This window comes from Cygnus olor, chromosome Z (genome assembly GCF_009769625.2).
Source record: "Cygnus olor isolate bCygOlo1 chromosome Z, bCygOlo1.pri.v2, whole genome shotgun sequence".
Taxonomy (NCBI): Eukaryota; Metazoa; Chordata; class Aves; order Anseriformes; family Anatidae; genus Cygnus; species Cygnus olor.
The window spans coordinates 49,484,293-49,504,294 of record NC_049198.1 but is presented as its reverse complement, the minus strand read 5'-3'; the positions used below and the strand labels follow the sequence as shown (position 1 = coordinate 49,504,294).

The following is a 20,002-nucleotide window of genomic DNA, read 5'->3' as shown; positions in this document are numbered from 1 at the left end:
GGCCTGGCTGCCAGGCCCTGCGCTGCGGTTTGGGGGGGGCGCCTCCATGGCACCTGCTCATGTCAAAGCGTCTCAGCGTAAACAAAACATCGTCGCAGAGGCTGGAGTCATGCATCAGGGTGATCTTTTTCCTTGAAAACATGCAGGAAGCTTCAGCATTGGTCGACTCTTCCCTCACCACTATTTTTTTTTTCCTGTTGGAGATTACTCCACCAGAAATGAACTATCAGACAGTAAAGCAATGTGATTAGCATGTAACTAATCAGAGACACGGTTTTCAAGAATCCCATGGATAACACCACAGGCCAGGCAATTTTCCCTGCTGCAGAAGCTGGGGTTTCAGGAGGAACCAGTACCTACAGGCCCGGTGGATTCTCAGAGGCATTGCTTGGGCTCCTGTCAGTGCTTGCTTCAGCTCACATACCACTAAGATGGTCTGATGACCTCAGGTTTGGGGCTTTTTCCTTTTTTAAAAGCAACGAACAAACAACAACAACAAAAACAAAACCTTTTTATAACACAGGATTGCAATGGGGAAAACAGGCAAAACAAGTAAAATCACAGGAACGGTGCAAAATTTGAGGAACTGGAAACCTGAAGACAGTTCAAAGTGGAGGGAGACAGCCTCATTTTTCATTTATGAGAAAACATAATTAGTGAGGAACTCCATGAGTAAATTCAATTCTCAGCTAAAGTCTGGCAAACCCACTCAACCCATGGGTCTTTTTCAATGACTATATACCATTCAAACTATGGGGATTCTTGGTCCTCCAAGGCTTGACTTTGGAGCCACGCATCCAAAGTCATATAAAAATAAACTGAATTGAAACACTGGTTCCTTTTCCCTTTTTTTTTTTTTTTTTTTTTTTCCCTTGAGGGGAAGAGGGGAGATAGGATGTTTGATAGAACCGGACATTGATAGGACTCTATGGGTTGGGTTGCACCTGTCCACTCACATATGGTTAATTCATGGTTCCTATTTTTATGTAAAGTACTTATGGTAAAATATTATCACCAGATATAGGTTTTATTGTCAAAATTTCCATTCTGATATCCAGTTTGGGGCCATTTATAACATTTTGAAACTCAACAGTTATACCCTTGAGAGTAATGTGTTATCTGAGATATGTGATCCTTATTCCTGTTGCCCATTTCTTCCAGGAAATATTTTACCAGTTTGTTCTGGTTTATTGACCAACAAGGAAATTTATAGCATATTACAATATAAGATGTTGTCAAAGTTTTTGGAAAGAAACTTCTATTAGAGATGCATTACAACTCAACAATAAAAATGATCTAAACTGAGAAGAGACAGACCCACCCCCTGGAAGACTGCTTGAACTTCAGGTGAGTTCCAGGTTGAATTCCTTCTTTGCACAATATACATCAAACTTGTCAAAAGTCTCCCTATCACAGAAAACAGGATGACCAACTTGTTCATCCCTATGAAGTCACCATTTGCTTCAGTTGCATCTCTGTACTTCAATGCAAGCATTCATTTAACATACAAGATACCATACTATGGGTCACTGTAAAGCTACAGCATAGCTTGCAAAATCTTCAACACTAGAGGAAATATAAACCACATTACTCTTAAAACTTGTGAAAGAGCAGCTACACAGTGCTGGTAGCTGCCCAGGAACATAGATGGCTTTTTTAGTTCTAGAGAACAATGATTCACAGAACTTCTGGTTATTTTTCCTGAAGAACTCAATAGGTAAACACATAAATGACCTGAAGCAGGTCCATCAGGATGAGTTCAGCCAGTTCCCCAAGACTATGACTTTAAAAAAAAAAAAAGAAAAAAAAAAAGATTGGAACATGATGTCAGTTTTAGCAATGTATCAACGAAAAAGACTGCAGTCCCCAGCCTCAAGCAGACACAGCAACTGATAATTATCTCACTGCAAAAAAAACCCACAAACTTCCCCTGCAGGGAATACAAAATTCAAGGATCATAGAATAATTAAGGTTGGAAAAGACCTCCAACATCATCTGGTCCAACCATCACCCTACTACCGATGTCACCCACTAAACCATGTCTCTAAGCACGAAGTCCAACCTTTACTTAAACACTCCCAATGGCGGTGACTCCACCACTTCCCCAGGCAACCCGTTCCAATGCCTGACTACTATTTCTAAGAAATATCTCCTCATTTCCAACCTGAACCTCTCCTGGCACAACTTGAGGCTGCGCCCTCTAGTCCTATCACTAGTTACCTGCGAGAAGAGGCTAACCCCCAGCTGCCCACGCCTTCCTTTCAGGTAGCTGCAGAGAGCAATAAGGTCTCCCCTGAGCCTCCTCTTCTCCAGACTAAAAGACCCCAGTTCCCTCATCCACTCCTCACAGGACTTGTGTTCCAGGCCCTTCACCAGCTCCGTAGCCCTTCTCTGGACATGCTCCAGGGCCTCGATATCTTTCTTGTACTGAGGGCCCAAAACTGAACACAGCATTCAAGGTGCAGACTCACCAGAGCTGAGTACAGGGGGACGATCACCTCCCTGGTCCTGCTGGCCATACTATTCCTGATACAAGCCAGGATGCCGTTGGCCTTCTTAGCCACCTGGGCACACTGCCGGCTCATGTTCAGGTGAGCGTTGATCAACACCCCCAGATCCTTTTCCTCTGCACAGCTTTCCAGCCGCTCTCCGCCAAGCCTGTAGCATTGCATGGGGTTGTTGTAGCCAAAGTGCAGGACCCAGCACTTAGCCATGTTGAACCTCATCCCACTGGCCTCTGCCCACCGACCCATTCTGTCCAGGTCCCTCTGCAGGGCCTTCCTACCTTCTGACATATTGACTCTTCCCTGCAACTTGGTGGATGGAACACTTCATCATAAACCCAGATGTTCTTTACAATAAAATCAAATAAATTTTTTTTTTGAGCCATGAGGTGCATATAAGTTACCTAAATGCTGATCAGTCAATTTGAAGTTCTCACAAATAACTTCTCTTACTTTTTCTTTGGTATCCTATTTGCTCTTTGGTATAAATATATATCTGTTCTTTTGGGGAAAAAAAAAAAAAAAAAAAACAGACATGTAAGTGCCTGAAGGCTACTTTCACATTTTTATTTGAAAAGCAGATTGTAAATATGATGGCACTACTTAACTAAAAGAAAAATTAAGAAGCATCTTCCAAATGTACATCTTCTCTGCCTGACAGTTAGCTGTCAAGCATTATGTGATACAGAGCATGGGCAACTGAGGTGCAGGATGAAAAACTTCAGGACTATGAGAACGCTCTCAAATATTAAATTCTTTTGCTCCAAACATGACTAGGATGTATTTTTCTCATCTTCTAAATTATCTTCATGGAAAGTTATTAATCCATACTGAAATCATGGCTCTAAATGTATGTTCAAGGCTTAACAACTAATGGTCAGAGTAGAACTTTTTCTTTATTACGTATGTCAGTTACTCCATTTACTGTACAAAAGTAGTTGTGGAGGTTCAAGTATAGACACAGTTTTGTCAGCTTTTCCTTTGGTTCACCAGATTCAATAAACAGTATACTGCCCTGGCTACATGTTTCACAAAGATGCAGCAACTATGCTAGGGGAGGTCATTCTGATCAGATATGCTCCTTCTTTTCCACAGAATGAATTTAGTTTCCTTTCTGACCAGGAAGGGAAGAAGAGGAAAATAAAACACACACGCAAAATGCAGTAAACCATTTTCCCAGTCAAAACTTTCAAGGAAAATATGTATTTCAAACCTGAAGTTAATCTAATACAAAATAAAAAAAAAATAATTATTATTAAAATATATATATATATATATGGAACAACACAGAGCAAAACTGTAGAGCACAAATGAGGTGTGCTACTTGGTTCCCATACTAAATGATCACAGGAAGTGAGCTGCCACCCACCTCAGTGACACCCACCTCAGTGACACAACCCAAACTCTCAACACTGTTCTGCATAGATGTCTGGTCAAAAGGCAATTGGGCTGGCCCACCTAAGAGGACAGATACCAGAGCAAATCAATTTTGGTTTTGTACCCTGCTCCTCATTGCTCTACACAAGGCGTAGTGCAAGTTGAAAGCAGTGGGTCTGGAGTTTCTTATTTTGAGCCAAGTGTATATTGTTAATTACTGCAAGAAATCCAGTTCCTGTGATGTGACTCTCCTGTGTACATGGACTTGGGAGAGGAAGATGTCAGTAGGTGGTGCTGAAGAACACAGCAGTGCTCTGCCTGGGTACTCCAGAGACAACCCAATTCCTTCTCATGCATTGCAAATAATATCTTCCAACAGCTCTTTACACAAAGGGTGCATTACCAGCCTCACCCTCATAGGAGCAGGGGGAGGAGCAGACTCCTCAGCCTGGCATAACCCCAGCAAAGATCTCTTTCTTGCCAAGGAAAGTCAGACCTGTTACAAATGGTGTCCTGACAGTAGCAAATCAGATATGACAAATTCAACCACATACCCTGCTACACCATGAACTGAAGAGGGAAAGAGCAGAGCTGTGGCTGAAGACAAAAAAGATTATGTCCTGATGGCCATCTGCCCTTAAATGAACCCTTAAACAGCCTTGCCTAGCCTGTACTGCCTTTAAAAGCAATCTTGCCATTCACCCAAAGTACATACTCCACTGCACGCTCTGATCACTTACAGTGCTGTGGCTGATGAGTTGCAAGCATGCTATAAAGAGAACTGATCTTAGTTTGCAAAGAGCATGGTGTTTTTACAAAGGCTAAATACAGCTTAAAAACTGGTGACAGTGATAAGCTATGGGAACACATGAACTGCTGGATTATTTAGAGGCCACAGAATTTTAATCCTGGAGATCTGAGATTAGATTGGCCAACACAGTTGGTTTAAAACATGAGCAGGTACTCAGTGAAGTCACAGAGGTAGAAACCAAGTCACTAGCACTCATAAAGTGCCAACGACAAGAGTAAAGCAATGTTTTGGAACTGCTACAGAAGTCGTCAAGATGGTAAAATTAAGAGAGATCATCATCTTGTAAGGCAGATTTGAAAAGCTGCTTCTCTGGACACACCTTTCAGCCACAGTTTCAAACACCACAGATCATTTCCAAAATCCAGTGCCCAGTTAGGTAGAAATACAAGACTCCCTAAATAAGAGAAATTCACAGGACAGTTCGGAACCAAAAAAAAAAAAAAAAAAAAATGCTGCATGGATCAGATCCAAGAAAGCAAAAGGCCATTGCCTGCTTTCATCACCAACACGGGTTCAGCTTAATAAGAACCCTGGGGATGACACAGTCATCTCTCTCAATCTGTCCTGAGATCCTACATGTTCCAGATGTAACCAGTCCTCTTTCAAAGGGTACATGCAGACAGCATATAGACAGGATGAAAAAGGGCATTCAGAAGAACAGTTTTAACCCTGTAAAACCAAACATCAGAAGTCATGTTCTGTACCAGCAAAGTTGAGTAGAATAGCACCATCATCTCATGCAAACCCAAACCCATCTCATGCATGAATATAATTATAAAGCAGGATTTGTGGCTGAAATCCTACTGGAGAACAAGAACACACTGATTAGCAAAGTCTAAACATTGTTCTGTGTTCCGAGTAGACTCCTCAGAAAATCTTGTTTGAGGAGCTAGCTCCACTGACAACCTGGCTGCTTTACCATTGCCTGCATCTCCAGCTATCCATCCTCTTCCCCCAAGCTTCTTGCTATATCTGACATTTGCTGGGCAGCCAGCAGAAGCCTTTTTGTCAACCAGTTCATTTCCTCAGGTAATACAAATCCATCACTGACCCATTTATAATGCCAGACAGAATTCATGTTTTTATTTGCCCACTGACTCACTCACAGTATGGCAGCCAGCATCTTTGCCCCAGGTAGAAGAATATATATTTTTCCAGTATTTGACAGATCTCAGACTAGTGGTAATCACTAGTCTGCCACCCTTCATTCACCCTGCAACCCCTCCCAGAAGATCTTTTCCACCTGTGCAAGTGAAGATCCTCTGTTTGGGACGGCAGCAGCAAGATGCTGGTACCATCACTGACTTTGCTGAAAAGTGATACCACTATAAAAAAAAGGAACAAACTGCAGCTAACATTTATATGTTATCCAAAATATGTTGTCCCAAAAACTGTGTATATACTTCACTGGATTACATGTTGGGATGCAATATATAAACACTGAAATGCAATATTCTGCATCCAAATGGGAACCTTGCTTCTTTTACTCCCCCTTAAAGCTCCATCTCCACCCACTTGGTCCTTCCAGGAAAAAAGTTTTTGCAGTTGGTGTAATATATAAGGCCCGAGTACAAACCATTTTAAATAAGGGAAGAATGCTGACTCGATCATCACCATTTTTGTGATCTGCAGATATCAGTATCTAAAAGAAACTACATGGAACATCTACAATGCACTTCAAGGACAAGAAGAAAAAAAAAGTAGAGAATTCAGAGTGATCCCAGCATTTTGCTTCACAGTATCTATGAATTAACCAAGGTTAATGTAAAGTCTCCAGCTAGAAGGTGTCAAGATCAAAGAGATGTTAGAAACAACTGCATCAAAAACAGGGAAAAGCTGCTATTCCCTGTCTGTAAAAGAAGTATACTTTGTTACACAGATAATAATTAAGAATAATCTACCTCACAAAACAAAACAGAACCAAAACAAACAAAGAAAACCACCTCATCTTTCCAATAATAAGCAGCCCTTTCCCCTAACTATTCTGGACATATTCAAATTAAGGAGTATTATTAAAGCTGAATTATATCAAAGGTTGAAGCTTCTAATGAAGGTTTGTCCCAGCCTATTCCTTTTTCCTTGAAATAACCTATTTGAGAGTCAACCACTAAAATTCAATTTCTTTTGCTTCCTCCTAAGGAATACCCAAACAGGAAATGAACTATAAAGAAAAATAAATAAGACTTTATTTGTAATATGGCCCACAGCTAAGGAGGGCTGAGATAATAACCAACTCCATCCTTCAAAAGCTACACTCCCTGAAAGCATGGAGACATTAAAGAACTATTGTGGCTTCTCTTCTGCACACATGTTTTACCATACTAGGAAAAAAAAAAAAATGATTCACATTTAGTAATATAAAGCTGGAAAAATTTCTAGAATTTTAAGTACTAAGGTTACAAAATCTAATTTTAGACTAAAAAATCAGTTCCTATTGACATCAGATTACCTTCACTTTGAAGAAAGTGGGACCATTCTGGCTTTATCCTAAAGACACAGGGTGAAAGCTGACAAAAGAGAAACTAGTTTCCAAAACTTTATTCCAGAATATGCACACAAATGCCAAACTACATAAAAAGAAAACTATCTTTATTGTCACGAGTTCAGTTCAAGACTAGTTTATCAACAGGAAAAGTGTCCCTTCGAAAAGAAATTAAAGGGAGACCATGAACACCCTGACGTTATATTTTCCAGACACCTACTCTTCCCATTTAATGCACTGAATTAAACTAACAGCTTCACATAATTTACAAATAGATCATTAATGATTTTAGCTACCTCAGGCCACCAACAATTTGAAACGTGGCTGTCATGTTTTATTCAAACACTCTAAAAGAGGATAGTGTATCTTCATTATGCAAAAAGAAAAGCATAGGACAATCCACTTCAGAGAAAGGCTCCAGATAATTTAGATTCCATAACCTTTGGAAATCTGTGCAACTTGTAATCTGAATCCAAATGCTTGATTTTTATTTTCTTTTTTTTTTTAAGAGGCAGGATGTAGAAGACTCAACACAGGTCCCTAGAGAACACTGTCTAAGTTAAGGTGAAGTACAGAAAAAATCTTGTTTCGCTGGCCTAAGAAAAGAGACTTCTTGGGCAACTTTAAGGCAGGAATTTTTTTTTGGCATGCTCTCATAATTGTGCCTAGTGAAAGAGGAAAAAATACCAATACAAAATAAATAAATAAAATTTAAAATATAATAATAATAAAAAAAAGTGCAACCAAGATACTTGGACAAATTCAAGAAAAGGCAGAGATTCCAACAGCAGGAGAACCCTAGATTTCACCATGATTTTGGTTTTGCACAAAAGTACTAAGAAGCAAGAAAAAGCAGTCTGAAGAGAAGCATTAGATAAACTGCCAAGAAATTTAATTAATCTGAAACCAGTTCACTAATGTTCTGAAAGTAAGGAAAGGGTAATCGGGCTCATAATGTTTTCAACAAAGAGAAAGAATATTCACATATGGTACCGACAAAGACATGCTGCAGTGAACTGCAGTTCCAAAGCAAAGGGGCACATCATTGACACTGCTTCTATTGATGGTTACACAGCCACCTAAAGGAAGGAACTAAAGTTTGACTTAAGGGGAAGAAGCTTACAAAATTCACAATTTACTGGTTTCTCAAGAGGTATACATAAATACTTTAGGTAGACCAAAGGTCATTAAAATCTCCAGCTCAAGAGGAGGATATAAAATGAACTAGGTTTAGTTCAAAGCAGAACCATATATAAAAATTCTCTTTTGTACTTGTCACTTCTCACTAAAGTAACTAAGATAGAAACAAGCAAGCAATAATTAAAAATAAAAATAAAAAAATAGTAATTTAGAAAAAAAAAAAAAAAAAAAAGAAGAAGAAGAAGAAGAAGAAATACTCAACCAGAAAGATTGTAGATTGAACTGTTACAAAATTACATGTCCTCAGATCTATGCTGGTCAAAAGGGACAGATACACCTTTTCAATTACACATAGAAAGGAGACGTGGACAATCACAAAGATAAATACGTGCCTCTTTCCAGTAAAAGTCCAGCTAAGTGAACAGTCCCTCAGGTGCTTCATTCAACCACACTACTTGCCGATCAGGTGAATCTCCTAGCTGTTTTTTCATCCCAAAAGAGACATACATAAACCATATGACACTAAAATATAATGAATTTTTGAAACTTCATTTACATTAGCCAGCATCCTTAAAAAAAAAAAAAATCTTTTGTAGTCTATTCTGGACATTTTCTTCTTTAAAACTCATTTGATTAAAAGCCACTTGTAGTCTTTTATTTGTTTCTTGCAACAAGCATTCATTCAAGCGTGGGCTCTTGTTAGCAAGAATGTATGCAGAGTTTCACATTCATTTAGGACTTCATTGACAAAAGAGTCTATGCCAAAAGTATACAATCAGTCCTGCAGAAATTTCATTTTTCCTTCTGCTGTTTATGGAACACCAAAGTGACACAAGACAGTATCATATGTCTCTGGTTTCAATTCATTTGTCATAAACAAGTCATTTAAATCAGCAGAAGTGACTTGCTCTCAGAGACAGTAAGACAGAAGTAGTCCTGTGGTTTTCAGACAGATACAGATTATTGAGCATTAGCTGAGGACTCGCAACTGGTAAATAATACGTAAAGAAAAAAAGTGTAGAATTAAATATATCAAGCAGCAATACTGATACTGATACACTGTTCCATACAGTTGCTACCTATTTGTTGGAATCGTGTAACTTCAGGCCACACTGTGGTAGGCTCTCACTGTGTGAAAAGCAAGAGGAGCAAGTCTTCACCATGAAGATCCTTCTTCCTTTACCTGATGTTAGAGAAGCACAAGGAGGTGAAGTGGCCTGGCTACAGGTTGCACAAGTAGTCTGAAAGAAAGTGGGCTTCCAAATTCCAGCCCTTCCTCATTATGCCATACTATCTTTCTGTGCCATTGGCTCTAAAATCCCAGTGCTAACTTCCCGCAACTACAAATGCAAAGTTCTCCAGCACAATGGAAGTAAAAATTTTGGTAGCAGGGGTAAATCACACACCACACACAAGTATATAACCGATGCTCTTTATTAATCATCTTTGTGTTTACGTTTTAAGTGGAATTGCCATTTCCAGCTTTCTGCACAGAATCCAAGTCTTTTGCTGAAGAATTTAGGTCAACTCAGCAAAATGCCTGCAGAGCTGAAGAAAAGAATACCAGGGGAGGCAGAGGTTAGGGATGGTGATCATGGTCTAACCCTCATATTACTTGAGATCACAGGAGTTCAAGAGGGAGAAAGGAGATGGAAAAAAGGGAGGCAGTTCAAAAAGGGACCTTTATAGTAGGGTGGGAAAGGAGATTTGTTTCCAAGGACTGACACTTGGTAAAATTCAAGTTATTGTGAGGTCTGAGAGGCACTTCTCTTGAGACAACTTTACCGAAACTGCTGAATCCTTACACTCTTACCAAACTCTTCTAAATATTGGGCAGTGTATTCATAATTCTTTTGTTCTGGCAAATGTCCAGGGGAGGGAAAAAGAAAAAACAATAATAATAATAAAAATCGAAGGGGATGTTCTTTTCTTTATAGCACCTTTATAAAAATATCTGTAAGAGGAACACTCTAGATCTTCCTCAATGTCTTCTGTAAGCAGGAGATATTCATGACCAAAGAAGAGGAAGTTTGATTTAATCAGACCTCTCTTTTACACATGCTAGCTGGAGCCACAAAGCTTGTGCACACTTCCACTCCACCCTGGATAACAAAATTTATGAGAACAACCCAGGCAATTAGTTTTCGCATGCTGACAATTGCACTTACCCTTCACTGTTAGGACAACACCACAAAAAAAAAAAAAAGACATTTTATAGATTTTTTTTTAAAGTTCAGATTGTAAGAGAATCAAGTCTTAGAAAACCTCTAGTATTCAGCACCACCTTCACTGTATGTTCAACTAGTACTTTTTTCCTGAAAAACTTCAGTAAAATAAATATCCTATCTTGACAGTCTGGATGTCAAACACGTTTTTCCAAAAATGGCAATTAGCCTCTGCTGAGAGCCATATACAACCTGCCAATGACTCCTGATCCTGTTTAATGTGAACCCAAATTCTGCAGGAGCTTACAGACACAAAACATTCTCTGTAGTAATCCAAGATACTGCTGGCATTCCTGCTGAAGGAAGCATACTGATCATGCTTCATCCTACTTCTGCAGAGCACAACCAGCCTAAGCTCTGCCAAAAGCCAAGTGTGTCATGGGCAGCTGTAACTTACTTGGCCTGGGCAAAGATATGAAGTGGTAACACCTCTTCTTTGTTTTTTTTTTTTTTTTTTTTTTTTTTTTTTTTTTGTCGTTGTTGTTGTTCCCCTACAGTTGTCAACTGAGATACACAAACATGCTTTCTGCAGCTGGAAAAAGCCTAGGTAAAAATCCATTTTGAGTTTTCTGTGAGGGACATCTTGGAATCCGGGATTTTTCTGGAAACAGCATCTGCCAAATCTCTGCAGTCAAAAAAAGTAGTCTTCAATATTTTAGCACTCTAGCTTAAGGCAGCATACAGGCAGATGGACTGTGCACATCTTATATCTACAGACAGCTTCCTTGTTGTGTCACCTGAAAGAAGTAGACCCCCTGCTACCTCACAGCAAGCCACTGGAGGAATCTTTACTTCCCAACTCTGCCAATCCAGCTCACAATTTTCTGGAAAAGTCTGGAAGTAGATATGACATCAGCATTTTGAGGAAGTATATAAAAAGTTCTTTTCCTTTGAAAGAACATTCCTTTCTAACATAACCTATCTCACCTTCGAAGCTGTATTCCTGCCATTAAACCTCAAATTCCTGCTTTTCTGCCATATTTTTTCCTGGTCTGCCTACTACTTGCTCTGTGGGCCACTCCTTCTCCAGGTCTTCTGGAAAGATGCAAACTGGTCACCTGCTGTTGCTATTTCCACAGCCTAGAAAAGAATGATGCTGGTGACATACAGCTTCAATGTAGCTCTGAAGTCAAAGGAGCTGCTCTTTCATTTCTTCTGTGTATGTTTGGTGTGCTGGTCCCAAAGTACACAGGATGAAATAAAAGCTACTGCTTTCATTTCTTAAGAAAGGAACATAGTAGGGCAGAGAAAATAAGGGAGGGAAAAGGGAGGGTTGTGAATGTACTACATCAGATACCACCAGGAATGACCAAAAGTCATCTGGTTTTACTGTCTCTCAGATGTGCTGGTGAGGAAGGGCCTCCCATGCACTCCACAATCTGGTATCTGAGCCTGCAGCAGTCTTACATTTCTTCCTCTTTCTTTTTGAGGAACAAGACTCCCTTTTTGGTTCGTATTGTCTGTTGCTCTGAACTCAGTAACTGATATAACTGTGGTCAGTCAAGATATTGCATATGTGTGTGTGTGCGTGTATGCTATGTCTGGATCCTCAGGAAGGCAGCCTGGTATTTTATTTTTAAACTTTGGCTCCTGTTGCACAGCCCCACATATAATGGCTTCACTCCTGAAGGCTGGATACTCTGCTGATATCAGTTTTCAAAGAAAAACAAAGCCATGCAAGCCAATATTACCAAGAGAACAGGAGCAAAGTTCTCTCCTAAAGATTTTCTTTCCCTCATGAAAAAACAAGAGACCACAGAAAGATTAAGCCATCAGTGTCATTCCTGCTCCTGTATTCTTTTGAGCTGCAGAATGTTGTATAAATGCCAGTACCTGTTGTGCTTTTTGAGATTTCTCCATTTTTATTTTTATTTCTAGAAACTTGCTGAAATTTCTGCCAATTTTCCCCAGCTGAGGACCAGACCCTTATGTGGATCAGTACTTACTGATTAGCTTTTATTACAAAATAGAGGGTCAAAATGGGAATCCATTTCTCCTTACCTGAAAGCAGAACTTGCAATGGATCTTCAAGGTCTTGGAAGCTAAAGGAGGCAGAACTAGACTTGGCTAATCATAGGATTGGAGCTGCAGCTCACCCTTCCTGAAGAGTCTGCCCTTCAGATGTGTTCCAAAGCTGACAAACTAACTTGTATCATATACCTCTAGCCACCTGCAGTCCAAGATCATTTTGGCAGTGAAGTTTCACTGTCAAAAAAAAAAAAAAAAAAGTGGTTTCCTTTTCAGCTGAGCATACAGGGGCTATATCTGTAGGCTTGATTAGAAGAAGAAAGGAAATGTTCAAGTTAAAGACAAGAAGGTTCCTTTGCAACCATGCAAAAAGAAGATTTGAAACTGGATATGGAAGATAAATGGATTGGGAACAGTTGGAAGAGAAGAAGTCACCTTCTATCTTAACTTCACTTGCATTTCATGATGGAAGACAGCTGTTACTTATGAGTTAAAATAATCACTCATTCCCTAGGAAACAGAAAAAACAGCTCAGACCTCTTCCCCCTTCTTCATTCGAGAAATCCTTTGTTCTGCCATTGTCTTCTAACTCCTCCAATTAGACTACTGCAATACAGTGTTCTGAATCTTGAAAGCCTTCCAAAACTAAAACTACAAATTAAGAACTGCAAATATTTTGTCCATTAGGGAATCAAAACTCTCCTTTATCCTGTTGTAATAACTGTTTTACAAAAAATAAAAAGAAAAGCATTTACAATGAGGACTTTACTGCAGCATGACCTTCAAAAGAAGCTAATATACCATTTTTCTCAGATATTGACTAATTTGTGTATGAGTTATCAAGAAACCCAGAAGATTTAATGACAGTGCTAATTTTAAAAGTGTTTTGATTAGCACAGAAGACAAGAGAGTTAATCTCTAAGTTTCCTAGGTGTATCGTCCTTAACAGAATAAATATGATTTTGAAAGGTGCCTAACAAAAAACTGATAGATTACTACTGAAAGATATTATGAATTGGTTATTATGAAATTATGACTATTATGAAAACTGGTTATTATGAAATCACAATATAATTGGTGGGGTATTTTTAATAGAAAGTTAGGTTGCTCTAGGAAATCAACATGTTTACAAATTCTGATTGAGTTTTTATGCCACAACCACCTCTGTGGTAACTGCAGCACCAAAGTCTCTAGTTCCTGTCTGTAAAACCAGGAGTAAAGTTCTGGGTGACCAAAGTGCTGGTCTGTAGAGTCCAGAGGAAACCAGAGGTCTTCTGTTTGGGGGATTTACTGTCCTTTAGAAACCACAATGTGCAAGTCTGTAGCAGCTCAGCACTGTCAGGCTATATAAAAACTCTGTTCTGTTTCTTCTTTTCCTCTATTAAGACAACCAGAAAACACATCTAGTTTGTAAGAGGAAGGCAGCTTCCACCAACCTTGTACATAGATTCCATGTTGAGAATTAAGTGCAAGTCGTTTACCTTTAGTTCTAAGCCTAAGACGGGGAAATGGAGGAAAACCTGGGAGAGAGATAATCTAGCATCAACTGATACTACAAACCTGCAGTCTGCCTTATTATTTCATTTAATTGGTTATTTGCTTCACTCTGGTATGCCTGGGGAAAACGATTCTCACTGCATGTTCCAGTAAAACTCAAGTACCTCTTTAGATTTCCTACATTTCAAAGCTCCAGCATTCTCATCGGCTATTCTTTGAGACAACTTACCCCTGACCTGGCATGAGATAAGTGCAGTCACCTTGCTCAGAGTTCACCACCTACAACTAGGCAGTTGTCCTCATCCAACTCATTGATAGTACTCTAAAGCCTGTCTCTCAGCATGGCTTCTAGAGAGAGACTACAGGCTTGATGCCTTAGGATTTTCTACCGAGTCCATTAGTTATTCCAATAGCTCCTAATCTTTTTCCACTATTAAATTAGAAATAAATAACTATTTATATAGCAAACATTTTCTAGTCTTAGATTCCAGCCACTGCATCTTGTTACAGCTTGGTACAGATTCCAGATTCCTATAATATCGGGCATAGCCTGGCAAATTAACTGCTTTTAGCCTTCTAAATGTCACTTCTGAAATCCTCTGAAAGGGGAGAATGGACTATCTGTAAGTTCTCACTGTGAAGCACAATTTTCCAGACTTCAAATCATTGCTATCCTCAGCATTTCTACCCTTATTTTTAAAGACATGCCAACTTCAGGAATGGATTTAATATTCCAAGAGTAGTACTTGCACAGATCAGCAGAGGAATGACAGTATCCCCTGTATTTATATATCTGAGTACTGTAGTAGTCCGTTTAGCTATTCTAACCATTTTGAATGATATCTACTCCTTTACAGCATTTTTGTTTTCTAATTCAAGAGAAAGATGGGACTCTTTAAGTCAACATTGGCTATCAAGCCAAGGCATTTCTCAAGTGATTCACAAAGCATTTTCTATTCCATATTTTCTATCCATTACAGATAAAAACTGAATGAGGAGATTTTAGGTCTGTTTTATTTCTAAATATAAATTACTGGTGTAGAGAACAGAAGGAAAAAGGAAAAGTCTCTTTAAATCCTATCAGATACCCCTCTTTTCTGACCTGTGGGATGCTTTTGTTTGCAGTGGAACAGGTCCAAAAGAAAAAGGAAGACCCTTGCTTTTCTCCCTGGGATCAAGGGCTCTCAAAAGCACAAGGCTGGTTTTATCTGTTTGATCTATTAATGCAAGGTCAGTATTTACTTTGGTCATGGAAAGACCCCAAAGTATTTTCTGATATACTAGAAAGCCAGTAGCCAATAAGACCTGTGATTCCTCTGTGCTCTCTGCATGAGGTTTTCTTACCCCAGAATCCCCTTCTTCTAGAGATGCAAAAGCAGGTACCTCCATCTGTATAACCCCAAGGAAACTACTCAATTTTCAATCCCTTTTTACTGGGAGAAAAAAATAATAAAAAATGTTAGACTGAGATTTAAAGATTGTACAAATACATGTTTTGATAACTTCTCTTCAGCTTGGCTCCTTTGTGAATATTTGAGGACAGCCCTCCCCCCCTTCTTCCCCAAATGGCTATTGCCTTGTAATGATACTGGATAAATTCCAAAAATCATCATTTACCCACAAGAACTTCAAATATCCACCTTCCTTAGCCTGGATAGATGAATGACTGAGAAACACAGTGGCTCTTGCTTATTGCACAGTTCAAAGTTTCATACAAGCCAACCCTTCTTGGTTCTTCTGTTATATAAGCCATAATATACTCTGTATTTTATGAAAACATTACCATAATTATAATTGGTAGTTCTGACTTTCTAGAAAACAGTGATGGGTCCAACTGTCTTGTATCTTAAGGAGTTGTATTGTTAGGAACACACTAAAATAAAATCCCACAAAGCAAAGATGAGATCTGCTTAATATAAAGTTGGAATATGTAACAGCTTCAATGGATCTCCAAAACTAGCCAACATCCTCTGCTGTGCCTCCTGTTTCCTGAATAGGCAAGCAGAGCATAATAAGAAATGTTTTTGCAGCCTTCGTTGATAGACAATTGACTTTTTGTCTCTGCTTAGCATCAAGCTGATCGTGTTCTTTTCAGAAAGCGCTCCTTCTCAGAACCACTTGGAAGAATGCTTTGTGATTTATGTGTGAGATTTATGTCCACCCAGGAGATTTTTCATCCTGTCCTCACACCCAGGTATTATTTGAAACTTCATTTAACTCTTTTCCAACAGACTATATACGTAGCTTTGGTCACCCTGCCCAAAGCTGATTTAGTTTAGACATGGTGCAACCACAATTGAATAATGGAGGCAAAGAAGCCACAAGAGCTCAGCCACGGAGCAACCAGTATCATCATTTCCTCTCCCAACAGTATTTCCTCTTGGTCAAGACAGCTGGAAACCCATACTGAAGGATATGTTGGGTCAAATCCAGCATGGCACACCCTCTGGGTCTGCATTTAACTCCTTCCTAGGAATAAGAAGATGGAACTTTCACAATTGCTTTTAGATACTAAACAAGGTGGTCATGATGGCCCAGAAATCACATATTTAAAAGTTTCAACACAAGGTTCCTCTCAAGAGGTCTGGTGACTTCCTGATGCGCTTTTCTAAGCAGGCTCCTAAAGAAGCATCTTTATCCCCAATGTAAGGTAGCGATGGACTGTGTCCATATCTTGTGGAACTCATTACATCTCCTTAGAATTCATATTACCTTCTAGACAGTTTGTTGGAGAACAAGGAATGGAAGAGATCTCATGGATCACCAAGACTGGTTCTCTTGTTATTACACATACAAATCTCATATCTATTAACTTAAAGAAAGAAAAACAGCATGCTTGCTAAAGAAATGATGCTATGGGTCCCTGAACCAAGAAAAGCCTGGTTTTAAAGAGAGGGAAATATATACAAAAGTCTTCTGATAACCAGAAATCTAACTGCTAGCAACTGCTACTCCCGGTGACCACACAAAAAGGTAACACACAGATCTAACCAACTATGATAATGACGTAACTCCTACACCCCTCACTCTAAAGCATTCACTTCTCAGCTGAAATCCCCCTTGAGGGTGGAAGTCAAATCTTACAGCTCTGGAACATGAAGTAACCCCCAGTTCTACTCAGCTTATCAAAAATTCCTGTTCTGCTCCCTCTCTTCGCACGTTTCCTTGGCCTCATTATGCCTGTAAAAAGGGAGCTTGCTACTAAAATCCCACTTGGGCTAATTTGCCTATGACAGCTTGACAGCTGTAGCAAGAGAAACAGAGGGATTCTTCCAAGCAGATAATGATTCTGACTGTCCCATTAATTTGATCAGCCCAGCTCTCCCTATATAAAAATCCCACCAGGAACACAACTGAGAGGTGTCCCAGAACACGTGGATAGGTTATTCAGAAGAGACAAAGGAAAAGGGAAGAAGAAAAAAAGAGAACGAGGGAGGGAGGGAGGGAAAAACTCTGAAAATTGTTCATGTACAGAAAGTCTTAAATCATTCTTTACTAGTAGGTCAGAATTAATTGGTCTTCTACATGCACTGAGCTTCCTTCGAGGTAGGTCTGGTCCCATATTGCAAGCCTGGTATATTTCTTCTGCCTCCTAATAACAGTTAGGATTTTCTAAGCAGGCTAAAGAAGAGAAAGTACTTGTTCAATACCAGTAGCCCATTGCCACACTTTCCTATTACAAGCTTGTCAGCCTGCCAACGCAGAGAACTTCCAGAAATCTTGCTTGCTCTCTTCCCACAGAACACAAAGCAGCATATTCCTTCAGAAGCTCTATTCAACCTCTCTTTCTTCTCTGTAAGCTTGCATCTTTGAGACAATGGATAAGAGGAGCCCTTCCTCCATTCATTTGCTCAGCCTGCTGAAGCATCAGATCTGTCTGATCTTGCAGCAGAAGCATTATCCTTTGTTCTGATCAGGTTGCACAAATAGCTGTGCTTGTGTCAGTCCCCAGAGCAGATATTTTTTTCATGACCAATATGATTACATCTCACACACCACATCGTGTCCACCTAAAAATGTTGTGGTTTGTTTTCCCCAAGATCCAGGAGATCTACAAAAATACCACTCACTGTTATGCACAAAGGAAGAAGGGGAATCTGTGCAACACTGTCAGTACATGTATCCTAAGCAAATAAGCCAAAATATTCATATCCCTACCAAATAAGTCCAGAGTCATAAGGCTCATGTGAAGGGCCTCTCCAAGTTGAAGGATTTCTAGGGGTAGAAGTTGATTATGAATCCCAAGACATCCCACTACTTCTCTGCAGATTATATACTCCCCATGCTGATAAACAACAGCTGCTTTTACAGGTTCTAACAACTTATTTCTTCCCACACAGACATATTGGGCTGGTCCCAGCAACCCTCACCACTGTCGTGACATACCTTCACCTAGAATTCACACCTGGACTGCTTGCAAGCTATCTTCAACTGAAGAGACGTGTTAGCTACTGCCAAGTTAGATGAATATTCAAAGCAGTATGTCTGGTAAGCAGTTCAGTTTCCCACACTGACGAAGAATAATAAATCACCACATCTATTGATATAGTCATGAGCTCTCAAAAGGTTACAAAGCATGGCTTTAATTTTCCCTTCCCCCTATTCTACCATAATGCATGCTACTTATGAAACCGTTGTTATCACACAGACTTTTTTTTCCCTAGGTCAGAAAATCATATTAACCAGAAAGCACAGCCTGTAGGTTCTTCAGAACTTCAGTCTGTCAGAAAACACTCATTCAAGCTGGAGGTATAACTTTATCTAGTACCTGAAAATCTCTTGTATTTTTGCCTACGTGCGACTACATATGCTGTGTGGTGTCTGAGGCCAGGTAAAAGCTTGAATCCCCATTTCTAGCTTCCAGCCAGGATTTAAACGTGGGGGGAGAAAAAATGCTAATTCATGGTTTGCAATGAACAAAACAAAACAAAACCCTACTACAGGGGAAAAAGTCATTCTGCCGTTAACCAAATCTAATCTAATCTTTCCTCACAGCTATAACATCACTCTGAGTGCTTCACTCCCGAACTTTAGCTTCACACACAGACCACAGAGAATTACTGATACAAACCTTCTGTACAAGGCCAGACTCGAAAAATACATAAATGGGTCTGATTAACACTGCTGAGTTTGCAATCAGAATCAATACAGTTCCATGAAGATATTGTCATTTTTAGTAACTACAATATCCTCCAAAATCCAACAGCATTATATGATTTCTGTTTCATAAAGGCTTTGACTTTCCTTTTATTATCCCAGTCTTGCTTTAACACATATTTTATATTAGAAAGCATTCCAGGAAGCATATGGCAATAGAACTAGGTCAACCATTAACCAAATAACAGGAAGCTGCTCTGCAGAGCACACCCTTCAAAGCTTGCTTAATGAGCTAGCTCTTCAGAATGTGTCCTTCAGTAAGGTTGCAACTAACTGTTCCACAGGATTTTCTTTAAAGCCACAAGGTCACCCAAGTTAGGCAGCTCCTAGACATGACACATTCAGAACAGCCATCAGTAAGTATAAAGGCATCGATCTAGGTCAGATGTTGAGATGAAGAACACTCTTTAAGCATACATGGGTCACTGGACATCAGGAACCAGTTCCAACGCTTTCTTCATCTTATCAGTGAGCAGAACCCATCCGATCATTTATCTACTCCCACAATTTCAGGAAAGAACACATAAATTTGCCTTTGTAGAGCTTGTGTGGTGGGATACCATCAGTCGATAAAGAACCTTACATCTCTCTGCCTCTTTCCATGCTTTCCTATCAGAGGAGGGCAAATTACTTCCCAGATGAGAGTCACTTGTCTGGCTTGCAAAAAAGGACTGTTATTAAGGCTGGAAACTCAGTGTCTCACTAAATGTTTCATGTTCTGGTTTTCCCTTGTTCTTTTAGAGATACAAACAGTATTTAACATGGTCTGTCAAATCAGAGAGAAAAAAAATATCATCATGGTTAGTACCTTCATTTGTTCCACCTCAGTCTTACCAATTGC

The 20,002-nt window shown here is 39.5% G+C and overlaps 1 protein-coding gene across 6 annotated transcripts in view; it reads right to left on the bottom strand.

The window, feature by feature from the left end:
* ZNF462 (zinc finger protein 462) overlaps nucleotides 1-13,364 on the bottom strand; it is a 73,124-nt gene extending 59,760 nt beyond the window's left edge. For 3 of the 6 annotated variants that reach the window (XM_040541109.1, XM_040541111.1, XM_040541113.1), the window contains exon 1: nucleotides 12,541-13,361. The gene's annotated coding sequence lies outside the window, so the exon portion shown is untranslated. Of the gene's footprint in view, nucleotides 1-12,540 lie in introns of all 6 variants that reach the window. The other 3 variants (XM_040541115.1, XM_040541112.1, XM_040541110.1) reach the window with 3 other exon arrangements.
* Nucleotides 13,365-20,002: the final 6,638 nt, after the last annotated feature.